The following is a 19,617-nucleotide window of genomic DNA, read 5'->3' as shown; positions in this document are numbered from 1 at the left end:
GGTTGGGTTCTCTTTTATAGTCTGCAGGCATTAAATGAAAGAAGTCAGTGTTCCAGCAGAAGGAGACAACGTTTCAGAAAAGGCATTGTAGCAAACCAAAAAAGAAATTTTAAGCGCAGCAGAGTAACCAGCGCACATACCTGTTAGCTCAGGTGAGTTTAAAAGGCTGCTGTTGATAACAAGGGCATTTGCTAAATAGATGGTGTGTGTGCAACAATATACTGAAAGGTCAATTATATTGTGCAGCTTATCTCACCACCTGTAGTTATTTAGGTGAAAGCTCCAAAATGCTTGCCTAATATGTCTGTTTATCCAAAAGGAAGTAAAAAGGGAGAGCTAGAAAGATAGCATTGCATCACATTACATGGCAATGCAATGCACAGTTGCTGAAGTTGAACCAAAATGAGCTTGTAATCTGGCTTCTGCAACTTTGAACATGAAAAATCCAATGAGGAGAAGAAAAGCAAAGCCAAAGAGTCCATCCCAAAATCCGACAAACAAGCAAAATGAACAAAAAACATTGAATTCAATTCTTTCTGATTTTAGAAACTGCATTAAAGAAGCGGTGCACCGGTCCTGGAGATACTGCAATACCAGGTCAATGCGTGGAGTGGACAGAGCAAGCTCTTTTTCCATCTCCCTGTTCTAAAAATCCATTTAATATATGGTCCCCAGATAGGGGACGTATCAGATATTAAACTGATAAGAACAGATTTTTTTTTTTTCCTCAGATTAAGACCCACATTAATTTATGCATCATAGCGCATATTCACATAACGGGTTCTCAAATCATCATTCGGAAAAACAAAAACAAAATCCCAAAAAACACAACCCTGCAATTAACTGTTACTTACTGTAAGAAGTCCAATGTGAAAAGTTCCAGAGTGCTTCTGCTGCTGTCTCACCATACTTCTTTTTATCCAATAAATAGGCATAAAACAGTCTAGCAAGAAAAATCTTTCTGCATTCCATGGGGGAAAAAACAATCTTTTTAAAAATCACCAAATTCCGAACGTCCCATAAAACCTCTTTATATATGACAAAAATAATCCAGCTTGCCCGCTTCCTTTGCGAGTACTTAAAATCTTGACCTATTAAAATCCTTTCAAAATCGAAACAATGAAAACCAACTAAAGCAACAAACATACGTGACAACAAGGTAAAAACTTTTTTAGCAAAAAAACAGTCCCAAAAAATATGCTGTATTGTTTCCACCTTATTGCAACCTTCCCTAGGACATAGTTCTTGAACCTTTATCCCCCGGTCATTCAAAAAAGCCCTTGTTGGCAAGCATCCATGCAACGCCATCCAGGTTACATCCTTCTGTCTGTTGCTGATTCCACGCATGAAAAAAAGCTTCCACACCTGTCCAGACTGTGCATTATTACAAAACGGCACATCACATAACATCTCCTTCTTCTTAATACCTGAGACAATCAGTTTTTTGTCCGGTCTAACCATGGAGCTTATCCCATTTTGACCATAGAAGGACCTAAGCACCACATAAAAAAACGGTATCACAAACGAAACTGGTTTTCTTAAATCCTTCTCACACCAGCTCCATTTCTGGAAAAGCCGTCCTGCTAAATATTTGCACATGTCCGCAGTCCTGTTATTGCACTGGGATAATTTATAAATGTTCAAAAAATAATGCATTCTTAAAAATAAGTCAATGTTAGGAAAATCACAACCCCCATTTTCCACAGAACACATAACCATTCCTCTTCTTAGTTTCTCCATTTTGGATCCCCAAAAAAACACAAACAGTTTCCTTGTCACTCTCTTTGTCCAAAGCACAGCAGGTGGGAAAATCAAAGCAGTGTACAGCAGAAGCGGGAGAATCACAGACTTGATTACCAGCACTTTCCCTCTCAGCGACAGGTTCCTTAGTTTCCAAAAGTTCAACTTCTGATCCATTTTGTCTTCTAGAATCTTCAGGCTGCTTTTCCCTTTCAGTTCCTTCTCAAAGATGACACCAAGAACCTCAATTTCCTCCCTACTCTCCACTCCTGCCACGTTAACCTCAACCTGCCTCCCAAAGTTACAAAGCTGGCACTTTCCCCAATTCACCGCCATACCAGCCACACAACAAAAAATCCTTACATGCAAATTCACTCTATTGAGATCCGCCTGTGAACCACAAGTAAAAACAATATCATCCATATAACTTAAAGACTTGACTGGACCCCCGGATCCCCCAGGAATAAAAACACCAGCCACACACTTGTCAACTTGCACACTTTTTAAAAGGGCCTCCACCACACAGATAAAAAGAATTGGTGACAGGGGACAACCCTGCCTAACTCCCGATAAAATATTAAAACTGGAACTCACATGCCCATTAACTAAAATCTGGCTACTGACCCCACAATAAAAACTCTTAATGACCATCAATAATTTATCCGGAACACCAAGGTGACTTAAAGCAGAGAACAAAAATCTATGTGATATTTTATCAAAGGCTTTCTCCAGGTCCACCGACTGTAACAAAAGAGCATTCTTATTCAAATTAGCCTGATAAATTAAGTCTCTTAGAAGCAGCAAATTATCTGAAATTTTCCTACCAGGCACTGCACATGCCTGATACTCCCCCACCATATCACCTATCACATCTGCCAGTCTACCAGCCACAATTTTAGAAATAATTTTGTAATCACTGTTTAACAATGTTATGGGCCTCCAATTTTTAATATCCCTCATGTCCCCTTTCTTATGAATCAGCGTAACAATCCCCCTACGCATAGAAACCGATAAAATCCCATGAGTAAAACCATATTGCACCACCCGGGAAAACTCCACACCTATAATATCCCAAAATCTAACATAAAATTCAGCAGGAAGACCATCACAGCCTGGCGTCTTGCCTTTCGCCAAGCCATCCACTGCCCGTCTAATTTCATCTTTCCCAACCTCCTCACTTAAAAACCCAATTTTCTCCTCAGGAATATTATTAGTTAATACTTTGCAATAATCATTAATTTCCGCATCACTGGCTCTACTATCGTTAGAGAAGAGTGTTTCATAAAAGGAAAGAATACTGCCAATCATCTCATCCCCAGATACCTCCCCTGCAGGAGAAAAAACAGACTTAAAAACCCCTTTAGGTTTAAAACATTTTTTAAAAAAGTATCTCGAACATTGCTCATTTTCCTCCATGTGCTTTATTTTTGCCTTAAACATAATAGTCTTCCCTTTTTCAATAAGTATCTTCTTCAGTTCGTCCTTCAAATCTGCAATCTCTTTATCCACCTCCATCCCCGCTCTCTTAAACTTATGGAGTACTTCCAATTTTGAAATAACAGCAGCATCATGATCCCTTTTGGCTTTCGCTCTCCTAAAACACACCCCTTTAAAATAACATGCAAATTTCTCCTTAGCCCAGTCCCACCACTCTAGCAAATCTTTAAAAAGGTGCTGTTCAGACACACAAGACAAAAACACTTTATTAAAACCAACCTTAACACTCTCCTCTTCCAGCAGGCTTACGTTCAGCTTCCAGAGTCCCTTTCCAAAAGCCAGGGACTCAGCTATACACAGATCTACCACTATCATCTTGTGGTCAGAAAAAGTCGTCATCACGTGGTTGCACTTGGCCACCTTAATCCCTTCAGACATAAAAACATAGTCAATTCGGGAAACACTACGTCCACTATCTGATATGTATGTGAACTTATCACTTGGCCCAACCATCAGACCAGCATCCGTGTAGCGTAAATCCAGCACAATCTGATTTAAAATATTAGACGTAACATCAGTCCTACCTTCCGTAGAGCTCTTACGATCTTTTGCGGATCTGACACAATTAAAATCTCCAGCCACTATAGTGAAGTCTCTGCCTGGTAAAAACAACTTTAGAGACTCCAAAAACCCAACTCTTGCTTGTTTATCAGCAGGGGCATAAACATTAAAAACCCGTACCCGCTGACCTAAAAAATCCACTAATAAAAACAAACATCTCCCAGGTATGATTACTTTAAACTCTAAAACCTTTAGACTGGAATTACTCAGTAAAATGCCCACCCCTTCATTCCTGTTTTCTGAGCATGGGGACCAAAAAGATTGCCCCTTATTCCACTCACTCTCATGCGGGGCAGATTTAATTACACATTCCTGCAGACAGACAATATCTGCATTCACACTCTCAATGTACTCCAGTATCCCTGCTCTCCTACAAGCAGAACCAATCCCTCGTACATTCAGAGAAGCAACACACAACGCCATCATAACAACAGGAAAAAATCTCCACCATACCCGATCCATCATGAACCAGGAGAAAACCCACTCCTGCCACCCACTTTTCTACGTATATCAGGCGACTCAGAATTCGAGTCCCTGTTAGAATAACCTGGTCTTAGGGAGACTGGATCTTCCTGCCCCCCAGACCAACACCCCTCCACCTTACTTCTTTTAATCACGGAGGCATAACTCTCCTCCTTGCCATCATCTTCCTCCTCATTTTCACTCCAATCACTGTTAACCCTATCACGCTGCTGAGGGGTTATAGTTCCATCCGAATCAGAATCCTCCTCCTCCAAAACCTCCATTTCCTCACCCCCATCTCTTCCCAAAACAGGATTCACTGACTCCGCCATATTAGACAAATCCATCCCATCACCCGGGCCATGCACATCAGCTACTTTGTTTATTACTTCCAGCCCCTCCCTCAAACCAACTTTCTTCTGGCTCCGCCCCTTTTCCTCCATCTTGGGCACCGCATGGTCTCTTCCCCTACCACCATCTTGTTTTTGGCTTTCCCCCTCTGAGTCTGAGCCTTCGCCCTCCTCCCCACTTTCCTGCCGAGTCTTCTTCTGCCTCTCTTCAGCGTCCACCTGTGACCTAGGAATCTGAGCCCACAATCTACATTTCCTTGCAAGGTGATCTGCATGTCCACACAAATCACACACCTTATTCATTGGGCAACCACTTGCAACATGCCCAGATTTCCCACAACCTCTACAAACATCACCTTGCACTGGACAATCTTTCTGAACATGTCCAAACTCATGACACTTCCTACAATATTCCATCTGTCCATTATAAAAACAAAATCCCCTTTCTCCTCCGATAGAAAACTGTGCAGGAATGCTCTTGGCACCCCCAATAGCTCTATCATCCGGTCTCAGTTTTACAACATATCTCCTCTTGCCATTTAGATAATTGTATTTGTTCTTCATTCTTCCCAAAAATTTAACCTCACTACAATACCGAGCTAAAAAATTGGAAACAGTCTCATCCGGAACTTTAGGGTTATACATGTGCACAACCACATACTTATATGTCTGCTGGAACAGAGGTTCCAGTGCAATAAACTCTAGGCATTTCAATTCCTTTTCTTCCTTCATTCGTACCAACTCCATGTAGACTCTCTGGCAAATACTCAAAGAAACAAAAGTGATATCATAAATTCCTTGTTTCTGAAAATCCTGCAGTGCCAATACATCCGTTACCTTCAAGCCATTAATGTTCTTCAAGACATCAACGCAAACTTGGTCCAAACCGATTTCTCCTTCATGACCTGCAGCCACCTTCAGACGGACCGAGTCCTCTAATCCACGTGTTTTCTCCACCATTTTTACAGCAGATAAACACAATCGCCGCTCAATCGCACACTAGGGCCCCACAAGGGGGAACCCCAGTCACAACTGCCCTCCAAACAACACCAGCAGCAGAAAACCACCACTGATCTTGCCAAAAGGCCGAGAAGCGATAACCAGAATTGGTTTCAAACTACGGAGCCACCCAAGGATCCTGAAAAGTCCATTTGTGGAGATGAGCTCCTGGACTCCCGTTAAGAAGACATGTTGTCAACCTCTAGATCCCTTACATGCCTGCACTTTTCGGCTTGCTGCTGCTGCAATCCACGCGTTTTAGATCTGCATAACTCCACCTCTTTAAACACAGCACCTTCACCCCCTGCTGTTCCCACCCGCCTCAACACCGTTGGAAGGGAGGAGAACCAATTAAGGCGGGGGGTGGGGTGGAACGAGCAGCTGTCTACCCTTAGCAGGAGGGCTCCTGATTACATACCTCTCCTGCTGCTGCTGCTGCTGGCTGTCCAGCAGCAGACTGAAGGTGGCTGCTGCTGTGCACAGGTATATAAAGGCTCAGAGCCTATTATGACACGCGCAGCCAGCGTTCCATTGCCACATTCCATCTACTGCAGGCAGGATACCTGGCTGGCTGAATGTCGCTGAGAAGCTCACAGAGACCGCCATAAGCAACAGTTTAACAGAATGCCACAGACTAATCAACCAAACTTTTTGGGTTGGGTTCTCTTTTATAGTCTGCAGGCATTAAATGAAAGAAGTCAGTGTTCCAGCAGAAGGAGACAACGTTTCAGAAAAGGCATTGTAGCAAACCAAAAAAGAAATTTTAAGCGCAGCAGAGTAACCAGCGCACATACCTGTTAGCTCAGGTGAGTTTAAAAGGCTGCTGTTGATAACAAGGGCATTTGCTAAATAGATGGTGTGTGTGCAACAATATACTGAAAGGTCAATTATATTGTGCAGCTTATCTCACCACCTGTAGTTATTTAGGTGAAAGCTCCAAAATGCTTGCCTAATATGTCTGTTTATCCAAAAGGAAGTAAAAAGGGAGAGCTAGAAAGATAGCATTGCATCACATTACATGGCAATGCAATGCACAGTTGCTGAAGTTGAACCAAAATGAGCTTGTAATCTGGCTTCTGCAACTTTGAACATGAAAAATCCAATGAGGAGAAGAAAAGCAAAGCCAAAGAGTCCATCCCAAAATCCGACAAACAAGCAAAATGAACAAAAAACATTGAATTCAATTCTTTCTGATTTTAGAAACTGCATTAAAGAAGGGGTGCACCGGTCCTGGAGATACTGCAATACCAGGTCAATGCGTGGAGTGGACAGAGCAAGCTCTTTTTCCATCTCCCTGTTCTAAAAATCCATTTAATATATGGTCCCCAGATAGGGGACGTATCAGATATTAAACTGATAAGAACAGATACTACACTTGATCTTAGCCAAAAGGCCGAGAAGCGATAACCAGAATTGGTTTCAAACTACGGAGCCACCCAAGGATCCTGAAAAGTCCATTTGTGGAGATGAGCTCCTGGACTCCCGTTAAGAAGACATGTTGTCAACCTCTAGATCCCTTACATGCCTGCACTTTTCGGCTTGCTGCTGCTGCAATCCACGCGTTTTAGATCTGCATAACTCCACCTCTTTAAACACAGCACCTTCACCCCCTGCTGTTCCCACCCGCCTCAACACCGTTGGAAGGGAGGAGAACCAATTAAGGCGGGGGGTGGGGTGGAACGAGCAGCTGTCTACCCTTAGCAGGAGGGCTCCTGATTACATACCTCTCCTGCTGCTGCTGCTGGCTGTCCAGCAGCAGACTGAAGGTGGCTGCTGCTGTGCACAGGTATATAAAGGCTCAGAGCCTATTATGACACGCGCAGCCAGCGTTCCATTGCCACATTCCATCTACTGCAGGCAGGATACCTGGCTGGCTGAATGTCGCTGAGAAGCTCACAGAGACCGCCATAAGCAACAGTTTAACAGAATGCCACAGACTAATCAACCAAACTTTTTGGGTTGGGTTCTCTTTTATAGTCTGCAGGCATTAAATGAAAGAAGTCAGTGTTCCAGCAGAAGGAGACAACGTTTCAGAAAAGGCATTGTAGCAAACCAAAAAAGAAATTTTAAGCGCAGCAGAGTAACCAGCGCACATACCTGTTAGCTCAGGTGAGTTTAAAAGGCTGCTGTTGATAACAAGGGCATTTGCTAAATAGATGGTGTGTGTGCAACAATATACTGAAAGGTCAATTATATTGTGCAGCTTATCTCACCACCTGTAGTTATTTAGGTGAAAGCTCCAAAATGCTTGCCTAATATGTCTGTTTATCCAAAAGGAAGTAAAAAGGGAGAGCTAGAAAGATAGCATTGCATCACATTACATGGCAATGCAATGCACAGTTGCTGAAGTTGAACCAAAATGAGCTTGTAATCTGGCTTCTGCAACTTTGAACATGAAAAATCCAATGAGGAGAAGAAAAGCAAAGCCAAAGAGTCCATCCCAAAATCCGACAAACAAGCAAAATGAACAAAAAACATTGAATTCAATTCTTTCTGATTTTAGAAACTGCATTAAAGAAGGGGTGCACCGGTCCTGGAGATACTGCAATACCAGGTCAATGCGTGGAGTGGACAGAGCAAGCTCTTTTTCCATCTCCCTGTTCTAAAAATCCATTTAATATATGGTCCACAGATAGGGGACGTATCAGATATTAAACTGATAAGAACAGATACTACACTTGATCTTAGCCAAAAGGCCGAGAAGCGATAACCAGAATTGGTTTCAAACTACGGAGCCACCCAAGGATCCTGAAAAGTCCATTTGTGGAGATGAGCTCCTGGACTCCCGTTAAGAAGACATGTTGTCAACCTCTAGATCCCTTACATGCCTGCACTTTTCGGCTTGCTGCTGCTGCAATCCACGCGTTTTAGATCTGCATAACTCCACCTCTTTAAACACAGCACCTTCACCCCCTGCTGTTCCCACCCGCCTCAACACCGTTGGAAGGGAGGAGAACCAATTAAGGCGGGGGGTGGGGTGGAACGAGCAGCTGTCTACCCTTAGCAGGAGGGCTCCTGATTACATACCTCTCCTGCTGCTGCTGCTGCTGGCTGTCCAGCAGCAGACTGAAGGTGGCTGCTGCTGTGCACAGGTATATAAAGGCTCAGAGCCTATTATGACACGCGCAGCCAGCGTTCCATTGCCACATTCCATCTACTGCAGGCAGGATACCTGGCTGGCTGAATGTCGCTGAGAAGCTCACAGAGACCGCCATAAGCAACAGTTTAACAGAATGCCACAGACTAATCAACCAAACTTTTTGGGTTGGGTTCTCTTTTATAGTCTGCAGGCATTAAATGAAAGAAGTCAGTGTTCCAGCAGAAGGAGACAACGTTTCAGAAAAGGCATTGTAGCAAACCAAAAAAGAAATTTTAAGCGCAGCAGAGTAACCAGCGCACATACCTGTTAGCTCAGGTGAGTTTAAAAGGCTGCTGTTGATAACAAGGGCATTTGCTAAATAGATGGTGTGTGTGCAACAATATACTGAAAGGTCAATTATATTGTGCAGCTTATCTCACCACCTGTAGTTATTTAGGTGAAAGCTCCAAAATGCTTGCCTAATATGTCTGTTTATCCAAAAGGAAGTAAAAAGGGAGAGCTAGAAAGATAGCATTGCATCACATTACATGGCAATGCAATGCACAGTTGCTGAAGTTGAACCAAAATGAGCTTGTAATCTGGCTTCTGCAACTTTGAACATGAAAAATCCAATGAGGAGAAGAAAAGCAAAGCCAAAGAGTCCATCCCAAAATCCGACAAACAAGCAAAATGAACAAAAAACATTGAATTCAATTCTTTCTGATTTTAGAAACTGCATTAAAGAAGGGGTGCACCGGTCCTGGAGATACTGCAATACCAGGTCAATGCGTGGAGTGGACAGAGCAAGCTCTTTTTCCATCTCCCTGTTCTAAAAATCCATTTAATATATGGTCCCCAGATAGGGGACGTATCAGATATTAAACTGATAAGAACAGATACTACACTTGATCTTAGCCAAAAGGCCGAGAAGCGATAACCAGAATTGGTTTCAAACTACGGAGCCACCCAAGGATCCTGAAAAGTCCATTTGTGGAGATGAGCTCCTGGACTCCCGTTAAGAAGACATGTTGTCACCCTCTAGATCCCTTACATGCCTGCACTTTTCGGCTTGCTGCTGCTGCAATCCACGCGTTTTAGATCTGCATAACTCCACCTCTTTAAACACAGCACCTTCACCCCCTGCTGTTCCCACCCGCCTCAACACCGTTGGAAGGGAGGAGAACCAATTAAGGCGGGGGGTGGGGTGGAACGAGCAGCTGTCTACCCTTAGCAGGAGGGCTCCTGATTACATACCTCTCCTGCTGCTGCTGCTGCTGGCTGTCCAGCAGCAGACTGAAGGTGGCTGCTGCTGTGCACAGGTATATAAAGGCTCAGAGCCTATTATGACACGCGCAGCCAGCGTTCCATTGCCACATTCCATCTACTGCAGGCAGGATACCTGGCTGGCTGAATGTCGCTGAGAAGCTCACAGAGACCGCCATAAGCAACAGTTTAACAGAATGCCACAGACTAATCAACCAAACTTTTTGGGTTGGGTTCTCTTTTATAGTCTGCAGGCATTAAATGAAAGAAGTCAGTGTTCCAGCAGAAGGAGACAACGTTTCAGAAAAGGCATTGTAGCAAACCAAAAAAGAAATTTTAAGCGCAGCAGAGTAACCAGCGCACATACCTGTTAGCTCAGGTGAGTTTAAAAGGCTGCTGTTGATAACAAGGGCATTTGCTAAATAGATGGTGTGTGTGCAACAATATACTGAAAGGTCAATTATATTGTGCAGCTTATCTCACCACCTGTAGTTATTTAGGTGAAAGCTCCAAAATGCTTGCCTAATATGTCTGTTTATCCAAAAGGAAGTAAAAAGGGAGAGCTAGAAAGATAGCATTGCATCACATTACATGGCAATGCAATGCACAGTTGCTGAAGTTGAACCAAAATGAGCTTGTAATCTGGCTTCTGCAACTTTGAACATGAAAAATCCAATGAGGAGAAGAAAAGCAAAGCCAAAGAGTCCATCCCAAAATCCGACAAACAAGCAAAATGAACAAAAAACATTGAATTCAATTCTTTCTGATTTTAGAAACTGCATTAAAGAAGGGGTGCACCGGTCCTGGAGATACTGCAATACCAGGTCAATGCGTGGAGTGGACAGAGCAAGCTCTTTTTCCATCTCCCTGTTCTAAAAATCCATTTAATATATGGTCCCCAGATAGGGGACGTATCAGATATTAAACTGATAAGAACAGATACTACACTTGATCTTAGCCAAAAGGCCGAGAAGCGATAACCAGAATTGGTTTCAAACTACGGAGCCACCCAAGGATCCTGAAAAGTCCATTTGTGGAGATGAGCTCCTGGACTCCCGTTAAGAAGACATGTTGTCAACCTCTAGATCCCTTACATGCCTGCACTTTTCGGCTTGCTGCTGCTGCAATCCACGCGTTTTAGATCTGCATAACTCCACCTCTTTAAACACAGCACCTTCACCCCCTGCTGTTCCCACCCGCCTCAACACCGTTGGAAGGGAGGAGAACCAATTAAGGCGGGGGGTGGGGTGGAACGAGCAGCTGTCTACCCTTAGCAGGAGGGCTCCTGATTACATACCTCTCCTGCTGCTGCTGCTGCTGGCTGTCCAGCAGCAGACTGAAGGTGGCTGCTGCTGTGCACAGGTATATAAAGGCTCAGAGCCTATTATGACACGCGCAGCCAGCGTTCCATTGCCACATTCCATCTACTGCAGGCAGGATACCTGGCTGGCTGAATGTCGCTGAGAAGCTCACAGAGACCGCCATAAGCAACAGTTTAACAGAATGCCACAGACTAATCAACCAAACTTTTTGGGTTGGGTTCTCTTTTATAGTCTGCAGGCATTAAATGAAAGAAGTCAGTGTTCCAGCAGAAGGAGACAACGTTTCAGAAAAGGCATTGTAGCAAACCAAAAAAGAAATTTTAAGCGCAGCAGAGTAACCAGCGCACATACCTGTTAGCTCAGGTGAGTTTAAAAGGCTGCTGTTGATAACAAGGGCATTTGCTAAATAGATGGTGTGTGTGCAACAATATACTGAAAGGTCAATTATATTGTGCAGCTTATCTCACCACCTGTAGTTATTTAGGTGAAAGCTCCAAAATGCTTGCCTAATATGTCTGTTTATCCAAAAGGAAGTAAAAAGGGAGAGCTAGAAAGATAGCATTGCATCACATTACATGGCAATGCAATGCACAGTTGCTGAAGTTGAACCAAAATGAGCTTGTAATCTGGCTTCTGCAACTTTGAACATGAAAAATCCAATGAGGAGAAGAAAAGCAAAGCCAAAGAGTCCATCCCAAAATCCGACAAACAAGCAAAATGAACAAAAAACATTGAATTCAATTCTTTCTGATTTTAGAAACTGCATTAAAGAAGGGGTGCACCGGTCCTGGAGATACTGCAATACCAGGTCAATGCGTGGAGTGGACAGAGCAAGCTCTTTTTCCATCTCCCTGTTCTAAAAATCCATTTAATATATGGTCCCCAGATAGGGGACGTATCAGATATTAAACTGATAAGAACAGATACTACACTTGATCTTAGCCAAAAGGCCGAGAAGCGATAACCAGAATTGGTTTCAAACTACGGAGCCACCCAAGGATCCTGAAAAGTCCATTTGTGGAGATGAGCTCCTGGACTCCCGTTAAGAAGACATGTTGTCAACCTCTAGATCCCTTACATGCCTGCACTTTTCGGCTTGCTGCTGCTGCAATCCACGCGTTTTAGATCTGCATAACTCCACCTCTTTAAACACAGCACCTTCACCCCCTGCTGTTCCCACCCGCCTCAACACCGTTGGAAGGGAGGAGAACCAATTAAGGCGGGGGGTGGGGTGGAACGAGCAGCTGTCTACCCTTAGCAGGAGGGCTCCTGATTACATACCTCTCCTGCTGCTGCTGCTGCTGGCTGTCCAGCAGCAGACTGAAGGTGGCTGCTGCTGTGCACAGGTATATAAAGGCTCAGAGCCTATTATGACACGCGCAGCCAGCGTTCCATTGCCACATTCCATCTACTGCAGGCAGGATACCTGGCTGGCTGAATGTCGCTGAGAAGCTCACAGAGACCGCCATAAGCAACAGTTTAACAGAATGCCACAGACTAATCAACCAAACTTTTTGGGTTGGGTTCTCTTTTATAGTCTGCAGGCATTAAATGAAAGAAGTCAGTGTTCCAGCAGAAGGAGACAACGTTTCAGAAAAGGCATTGTAGCAAACCAAAAAAGAAATTTTAAGCGCAGCAGAGTAACCAGCGCACATACCTGTTAGCTCAGGTGAGTTTAAAAGGCTGCTGTTGATAACAAGGGCATTTGCTAAATAGATGGTGTGTGTGCAACAATATACTGAAAGGTCAATTATATTGTGCAGCTTATCTCACCACCTGTAGTTATTTAGGTGAAAGCTCCAAAATGCTTGCCTAATATGTCTGTTTATCCAAAAGGAAGTAAAAAGGGAGAGCTAGAAAGATAGCATTGCATCACATTACATGGCAATGCAATGCACAGTTGCTGAAGTTGAACCAAAATGAGCTTGTAATCTGGCTTCTGCAACTTTGAACATGAAAAATCCAATGAGGAGAAGAAAAGCAAAGCCAAAGAGTCCATCCCAAAATCCGACAAACAAGCAAAATGAACAAAAAACATTGAATTCAATTCTTTCTGATTTTAGAAACTGCATTAAAGAAGGGGTGCACCGGTCCTGGAGATACTGCAATACCAGGTCAATGCGTGGAGTGGACAGAGCAAGCTCTTTTTCCATCTCCCTGTTCTAAAAATCCATTTAATATATGGTCCCCAGATAGGGGACGTATCAGATATTAAACTGATAAGAACAGATACTACACTTGATCTTAGCCAAAAGGCCGAGAAGCGATAACCAGAATTGGTTTCAAACTACGGAGCCACCCAAGGATCCTGAAAAGTCCATTTGTGGAGATGAGCTCCTGGACTCCCGTTAAGAAGACATGTTGTCAACCTCTAGATCCCTTACATGCCTGCACTTTTCGGCTTGCTGCTGCTGCAATCCACGCGTTTTAGATCTGCATAACTCCACCTCTTTAAACACAGCACCTTCACCCCCTGCTGTTCCCACCCGCCTCAACACCGTTGGAAGGGAGGAGAACCAATTAAGGCGGGGGGTGGGGTGGAACGAGCAGCTGTCTACCCTTAGCAGGAGGGCTCCTGATTACATACCTCTCCTGCTGCTGCTGCTGCTGGCTGTCCAGCAGCAGACTGAAGGTGGCTGCTGCTGTGCACAGGTATATAAAGGCTCAGAGCCTATTATGACACGCGCAGCCAGCGTTCCATTGCCACATTCCATCTACTGCAGGCAGGATACCTGGCTGGCTGAATGTCGCTGAGAAGCTCACAGAGACCGCCATAAGCAACAGTTTAACAGAATGCCACAGACTAATCAACCAAACTTTTTGGGTTGGGTTCTCTTTTATAGTCTGCAGGCATTAAATGAAAGAAGTCAGTGTTCCAGCAGAAGGAGACAACGTTTCAGAAAAGGCATTGTAGCAAACCAAAAAAGAAATTTTAAGCGCAGCAGAGTAACCAGCGCACATACCTGTTAGCTCAGGTGAGTTTAAAAGGCTGCTGTTGATAACAAGGGCATTTGCTAAATAGATGGTGTGTGTGCAACAATATACTGAAAGGTCAATTATATTGTGCAGCTTATCTCACCACCTGTAGTTATTTAGGTGAAAGCTCCAAAATGCTTGCCTAATATGTCTGTTTATCCAAAAGGAAGTAAAAAGGGAGAGCTAGAAAGATAGCATTGCATCACATTACATGGCAATGCAATGCACAGTTGCTGAAGTTGAACCAAAATGAGCTTGTAATCTGGCTTCTGCAACTTTGAACATGAAAAATCCAATGAGGAGAAGAAAAGCAAAGCCAAAGAGTCCATCCCAAAATCCGACAAACAAGCAAAATGAACAAAAAACATTGAATTCAATTCTTTCTGATTTTAGAAACTGCATTAAAGAAGGGGTGCACCGGTCCTGGAGATACTGCAATACCAGGTCAATGCGTGGAGTGGACAGAGCAAGCTATTTTTCCATCTCCCTGTTCTAAAAATCCATTTAATATATGGTCCCCAGATAGGGGACGTATCAGATATTAAACTGATAAGAACAGATACTACACTTGATCTTAGCCAAAAGGCCGAGAAGCGATAACCAGAATTGGTTTCAAACTACGGAGCCACCCAAGGATCCTGAAAAGTCCATTTGTGGAGATGAGCTCCTGGACTCCCGTTAAGAAGACATGTTGTCAACCTCTAGATCCCTTACATGCCTGCACTTTTCGGCTTGCTGCTGCTGCAATCCACGCGTTTTAGATCTGCATAACTCCACCTCTTTAAACACAGCACCTTCACCCCCTGCTGTTCCCACCCGCCTCAACACCGTTGGAAGGGAGGAGAACCAATTAAGGCGGGGGGTGGGGTGGAACGAGCAGCTGTCTACCCTTAGCAGGAGGGCTCCTGATTACATACCTCTCCTGCTGCTGCTGCTGCTGGCTGTCCAGCAGCAGACTGAAGGTGGCTGCTGCTGTGCACAGGTATATAAAGGCTCAGAGCCTATTATGACACGCGCAGCCAGCGTTCCATTGCCACATTCCATCTACTGCAGGCACGATACCTGGCTGGCTGAATGTCGCTGAGAAGCTCACAGAGACCGCCATAAGCAACAGTTTAACAGAATGCCACAGACTAATCAACCAAACTTTTTGGGTTGGGTTCTCTTTTATAGTCTGCAGGCATTAAATGAAAGAAGTCAGTGTTCCAGCAGAAGGAGACAACGTTTCAGAAAAGGCATTGTAGCAAAACAAAAAAGAAATTTTAAGCGCAGCAGAGTAACCAGCGCACATACCTGTTAGCTCAGGTGAGTTTAAAAGGCTGCTGTTGATAACAAGGGCATTTGCTAAATAGATGGTGTGTGTGCAACAATATACTGAAAGGTCAATTATATTGTGCAGCTTATCTCACCACCTGTAGTTATTTAGGTGAAAGCTCCAAAATGCTTTCCTAATATGTCTGTTTATCCAAAAGGAAGTAAAAAGGGAGAGCTAGAAAGATAGCATTGCATCACATTACATGGCAATGCAATGCACAGTTGCTGAAGTTGAACCAAAATGAGCTTGTAATCTGGCTTCTGCAACTTTGAACATGAAAAATCCAATGAGGAGAAGAAAAGCAAAGCCAAAGAGTCCATCCCAAAATCCGACAAACAAGCAAAATGAACAAAAAACATTGAATTCAATTCTTTCTGATTTTAGAAACTGCATTAAAGAAGGGGTGCACCGGTCCTGGAGATACTGCAATACCAGGTCAATGCGTGGAGTGGACAGAGCAAGCTCTTTTTCCATCTCCCTGTTCTAAAAATCCATTTAATATATGGTCCCCAGATAGGGGACGTATCAGATATTAAACTGATAAGAACAGATTTTTTGATTGAAGCTGCATCCAAGGCACTGAAAAATGTGACCGAAGTCACACCAAAACAGCGCACGAGGTGAGGATTCATGTGGACCCATCCCGGAGGAGAGGGTTCCCAATAAACCATCCCCATCCCTCCGAGCCAGAAGGCCACAGCGAGGGTCAGGGATCTCCGATGCTCTCCCTAGCCGAAGCCGGAGAAGAGCCGTTTTCGTGCTCCCAGCTTCCATCTAGGCTGCCACCCTAGTGGAGCTGGAGCCTGTGTTGGTTTCTCAGCCCAAAGCTGACCGGACCTCCGACCGGGTTTATAAAAATTCCCCTTCCTAGCCCGGAGGCCAGGAATAGGGGGGGTTGCTCAGAAAGTATGATTGGCAAAGGTGCGGCGTGCTACGAAGCCAAGTCTTTCTGGGGTTCCCAGTCCCAGTAAGCTTGGACTCCCACCAGGGCGCCTACTCCTGGGGCACATTGCTCCAAAGCCCTCACACTTACCCAGCCTAGTGACTTCAATCCTGGAGGGCCATGTTTTCCATCAGATAACTCTATGAGCCACCTGGCGTACTAACAAGTGCACCAAACCAGTGTGTAATATGCATCAATTTACTAGGGCAGCCCAAGGACAAAACTGCCTTTTCAAAAGATACTACACTTGATCTTAGCCAAAAGGCCGAGAAGCGATAACCAGAATTGGTTTCAAACTACGGAGCCACCCAAGGATCCTGAAAAGTCCATTTGTGGAGATGAGCTCCTGGACTCCCGTTAAGAAGACATGTTGTCAACCTCTAGATCCCTTACATGCCTGCACTTTTCGGCTTGCTGCTGCTGCAATCCACGCGTTTTAGATCTGCATAACTCCACCTCTTTAAACACAGCACCTTCACCCCCTGCTGTTCCCACCCGCCTCAACACCGTTGGAAGGGAGGAGAACCAATTAAGGCGGGGGGTGGGGTGGAACGAGCAGCTGTCTACCCTTAGCAGGAGGGCTCCTGATTACATACCTCTCCTGCTGCTGCTGCTGCTGGCTGTCCAGCAGCAGACTGAAGGTGGCTGCTGCTGTGCACAGGTATATAAAGGCTCAGAGCCTATTATGACACGCGCAGCCAGCGTTCCATTGCCACATTCCATCTACTGCAGGCAGGATACCTGGCTGGCTGAATGTCGCTGAGAAGCTCACAGAGACCGCCATAAGCAACAGTTTAACAGAATGCCACAGACTAATCAACCAAACTTTTTGGGTTGGGTTCTCTTTTATAGTCTGCAGGCATTAAATGAAAGAAGTCAGTGTTCCAGCAGAAGGAGACAACGTTTCAGAAAAGGCATTGTAGCAAACCAAAAAAGAAATTTTAAGCGCAGCAGAGTAACCAGCGCACATACCTGTTAGCTCAGGTGAGTTTAAAAGGCTGCTGTTGATAACAAGGGCATTTGCTAAATAGATGGTGTGTGTGCAACAATATACTGAAAGGTCAATTATATTGTGCAGCTTATCTCACCACCTGTAGTTATTTAGGTGAAAGCTCCAAAATGCTTGCCTAATATGTCTGTTTATCCAAAAGGAAGTAAAAAGGGAGAGCTAGAAAGATAGCATTGCATCACATTACATGGCAATGCAATGCACAGTTGCTGAAGTTGAACCAAAATGAGCTTGTAATCTGGCTTCTGCAACTTTGAACATGAAAAATCCAATGAGGAGAAGAAAAGCAAAGCCAAAGAGTCCATCCCAAAATCCGACAAACAAGCAAAATGAACAAAAAACATTGAATTCAATTCTTTCTGATTTTAGAAACTGCATTAAAGAAGGGGTGCACCGGTCCTGGAGATACTGCAATACCAGGTCAATGCGTGGAGTGGACAGAGCAAGCTCTTTTTCCATCTCCCTGTTCTAAAAATCCATTTAATATATGGTCCCCAGATAGGGGACGTATCAGATATTAAACTGATAAGAACAGATTTTTTTTTTTTAATTTGGCTATCCCCTGCAGAGGGATAAAACCGTTTATTAAAACTTTAACAAATTACAAGCATAATTACACAAATACCAAACGTTAAAAGACAAATGAAATTTACAAAACAAAAAAATACAAAGATTTTAAATAATTAGGTTCCATTGGTCAACAAGCCATTTTTTGGAAATATGTACATTCTTCTTTTTGTCAATTAAATAATAAGTATACATTTCACATAAACATAAACTTAAAACATCATTCACTGATAAAACATCTTGTTTAAAAATAGCAATGTTGCGCGCTTTCCAGAGAGATGACTTGGCGCAGTTCACTGTCTTCCAAGCCATTGTGTACTGGTCCATTGTGGGGCATTCCATAAGTCCGTATAGCACAGTTTTATATGTAAAGTCCTTGAGGTCTGCCACCCTTTCCAGTAGGGGGAGCAGTCTTCTCCAGAAATCCTTTGCAAAATTACATGTCCATAATAGATGTTCCACCGTTTCCTCGTCTTGGCATCCGGCTCTTGGGCAGATGGCAGACCGCACAAATCCTCTTCTGTATTGGAATGCCCGGCAAGGAAGACAGCGGTGCATGCAACTCCAAGCCAGATCTCTCTGTTCATTAAAAAGATAAAAAACGTTAATCATTTTCCAGATAGACATAGATTTGTCATCATCATATCTGTCAACATTACATATTTCCTCACTTTTACGTATTTCTTTAATTAGTTTCTTACTATTTCTTAATTCCTCTATTTTCTTAGTCCCTAAATTAAAATCGGACACTATTTTCCTTAAAATCTCATAATGCGTCGACAAATTAAAAGCATGGGGCACAGATATATTAACTTCATACCATCCAAACTTTCTCATAAAAAATCCTGTATTAAAACGCATAAAAAAGGACCAATAGTGATTCTTAAAAAGGGCATTAAAACAGTAAACGAACAGATGGATTAAAAGAAACCTATTAAAATCTGGAAAATCTTTACCACCTTTTACTTTTGATTTCATCACGATTTCTCTTTTCAGCTTTTCCATTTTTGAGTTCCAAAAGAAGGTAAAACAGGTTTTGGTTATCTTTTTTAAAACATTAACAGGCGGGGGGAAAACCATGCTAAGATACAATAAAAGAGGTAAAATCACCATCTTTAAAACCAATACTTTACCCTCCATTGTAAGTCTCCTCATGTTCCACATACATATTTTCGTATTTACTTTCTGTGTAACTGTTTCCCAACTATTATAACCATCATTATTTTCAGGGAATGATATACCTAAAATGGAAATGGATTCGGAGACATTAATTGGTACATCACGTAAAATCATCCCCCCAACACTTAAAATGTTACACTTATTAAAATTGATTTTAAAACCAGAAGCTAGACAAAAGGATTGCACTTGATGGAGAGTGGCCGTAAGTGATGGTGCATCTGTACACAAGACCGCCACGTCATCCATGTAGCCTACAACCTTGGCCTCCAAACCACCGCTTCCAGGCAGAGGGACACCGCATATCTGTTTATTTTGGCGTATTGCACATAACATTGGTTCCAGTGCACAGATAAAC

The 19,617-nt window shown here is 43.4% G+C and overlaps 10 non-coding genes and 1 pseudogene across 10 annotated transcripts; all 11 read right to left on the bottom strand.

Annotated features, from left to right (window-relative positions):
- Window positions 1-560: 560 nt before the first annotated feature.
- Window positions 561-749, bottom strand: LOC141177934 (U2 spliceosomal RNA). Its single transcript, XR_012254441.1, has one exon. It is a non-coding gene; the product is annotated as a U2 spliceosomal RNA (small nuclear RNA).
- Window positions 750-6,823: 6,074 nt separating this feature from the next.
- Window positions 6,824-7,014, bottom strand: LOC141176781 (U2 spliceosomal RNA). The gene has a single exon (XR_012253437.1). It is a non-coding gene; the product is annotated as a U2 spliceosomal RNA (small nuclear RNA).
- Window positions 7,015-8,126: 1,112 nt separating this feature from the next.
- On the bottom strand, window positions 8,127-8,317 carry LOC141177562 (U2 spliceosomal RNA). The gene has a single exon (XR_012254146.1). It is a non-coding gene; the product is annotated as a U2 spliceosomal RNA (small nuclear RNA).
- Window positions 8,318-9,432: 1,115 nt separating this feature from the next.
- LOC141176780 (U2 spliceosomal RNA) lies at window positions 9,433-9,623 on the bottom strand. Its single transcript, XR_012253436.1, has one exon. It is a non-coding gene; the product is annotated as a U2 spliceosomal RNA (small nuclear RNA).
- Window positions 9,624-10,738: 1,115 nt separating this feature from the next.
- On the bottom strand, window positions 10,739-10,929 carry LOC141176779 (U2 spliceosomal RNA). Its single transcript, XR_012253435.1, has one exon. It is a non-coding gene; the product is annotated as a U2 spliceosomal RNA (small nuclear RNA).
- A 1,115-nt stretch (window positions 10,930-12,044) lies between these two features.
- Window positions 12,045-12,235, bottom strand: LOC141176778 (U2 spliceosomal RNA). The gene has a single exon (XR_012253434.1). It is a non-coding gene; the product is annotated as a U2 spliceosomal RNA (small nuclear RNA).
- A 1,115-nt stretch (window positions 12,236-13,350) lies between these two features.
- On the bottom strand, window positions 13,351-13,541 carry LOC141176777 (U2 spliceosomal RNA). Its single transcript, XR_012253433.1, has one exon. It is a non-coding gene; the product is annotated as a U2 spliceosomal RNA (small nuclear RNA).
- Window positions 13,542-14,656: 1,115 nt separating this feature from the next.
- Window positions 14,657-14,847, bottom strand: LOC141177513 (U2 spliceosomal RNA). Its single transcript, XR_012254100.1, has one exon. It is a non-coding gene; the product is annotated as a U2 spliceosomal RNA (small nuclear RNA).
- Window positions 14,848-15,962: 1,115 nt separating this feature from the next.
- Window positions 15,963-16,144, bottom strand: LOC141177663 (U2 spliceosomal RNA). The gene has a single exon (XR_012254237.1). It is a non-coding gene; the product is annotated as a U2 spliceosomal RNA (small nuclear RNA).
- Window positions 16,145-16,668: 524 nt separating this feature from the next.
- Window positions 16,669-16,784, bottom strand: LOC141178083 (U2 spliceosomal RNA; annotated as a pseudogene).
- A 1,115-nt stretch (window positions 16,785-17,899) lies between these two features.
- On the bottom strand, window positions 17,900-18,090 carry LOC141177820 (U2 spliceosomal RNA). The gene has a single exon (XR_012254365.1). It is a non-coding gene; the product is annotated as a U2 spliceosomal RNA (small nuclear RNA).
- Window positions 18,091-19,617: the final 1,527 nt, after the last annotated feature.

The sequence above is a fragment of the Phyllobates terribilis genome, unplaced genomic scaffold, assembly GCF_046119375.1.
Source record: "Phyllobates terribilis strain yellow unplaced genomic scaffold, ASM4611937v1 Scaffold_27__1_contigs__length_16484149, whole genome shotgun sequence".
Classification (NCBI taxonomy): Eukaryota; Metazoa; Chordata; class Amphibia; order Anura; family Dendrobatidae; genus Phyllobates; species Phyllobates terribilis.
Note: the sequence above shows the minus strand (reverse complement) of the source record. Positions and strands in the feature narration are given on the sequence as shown.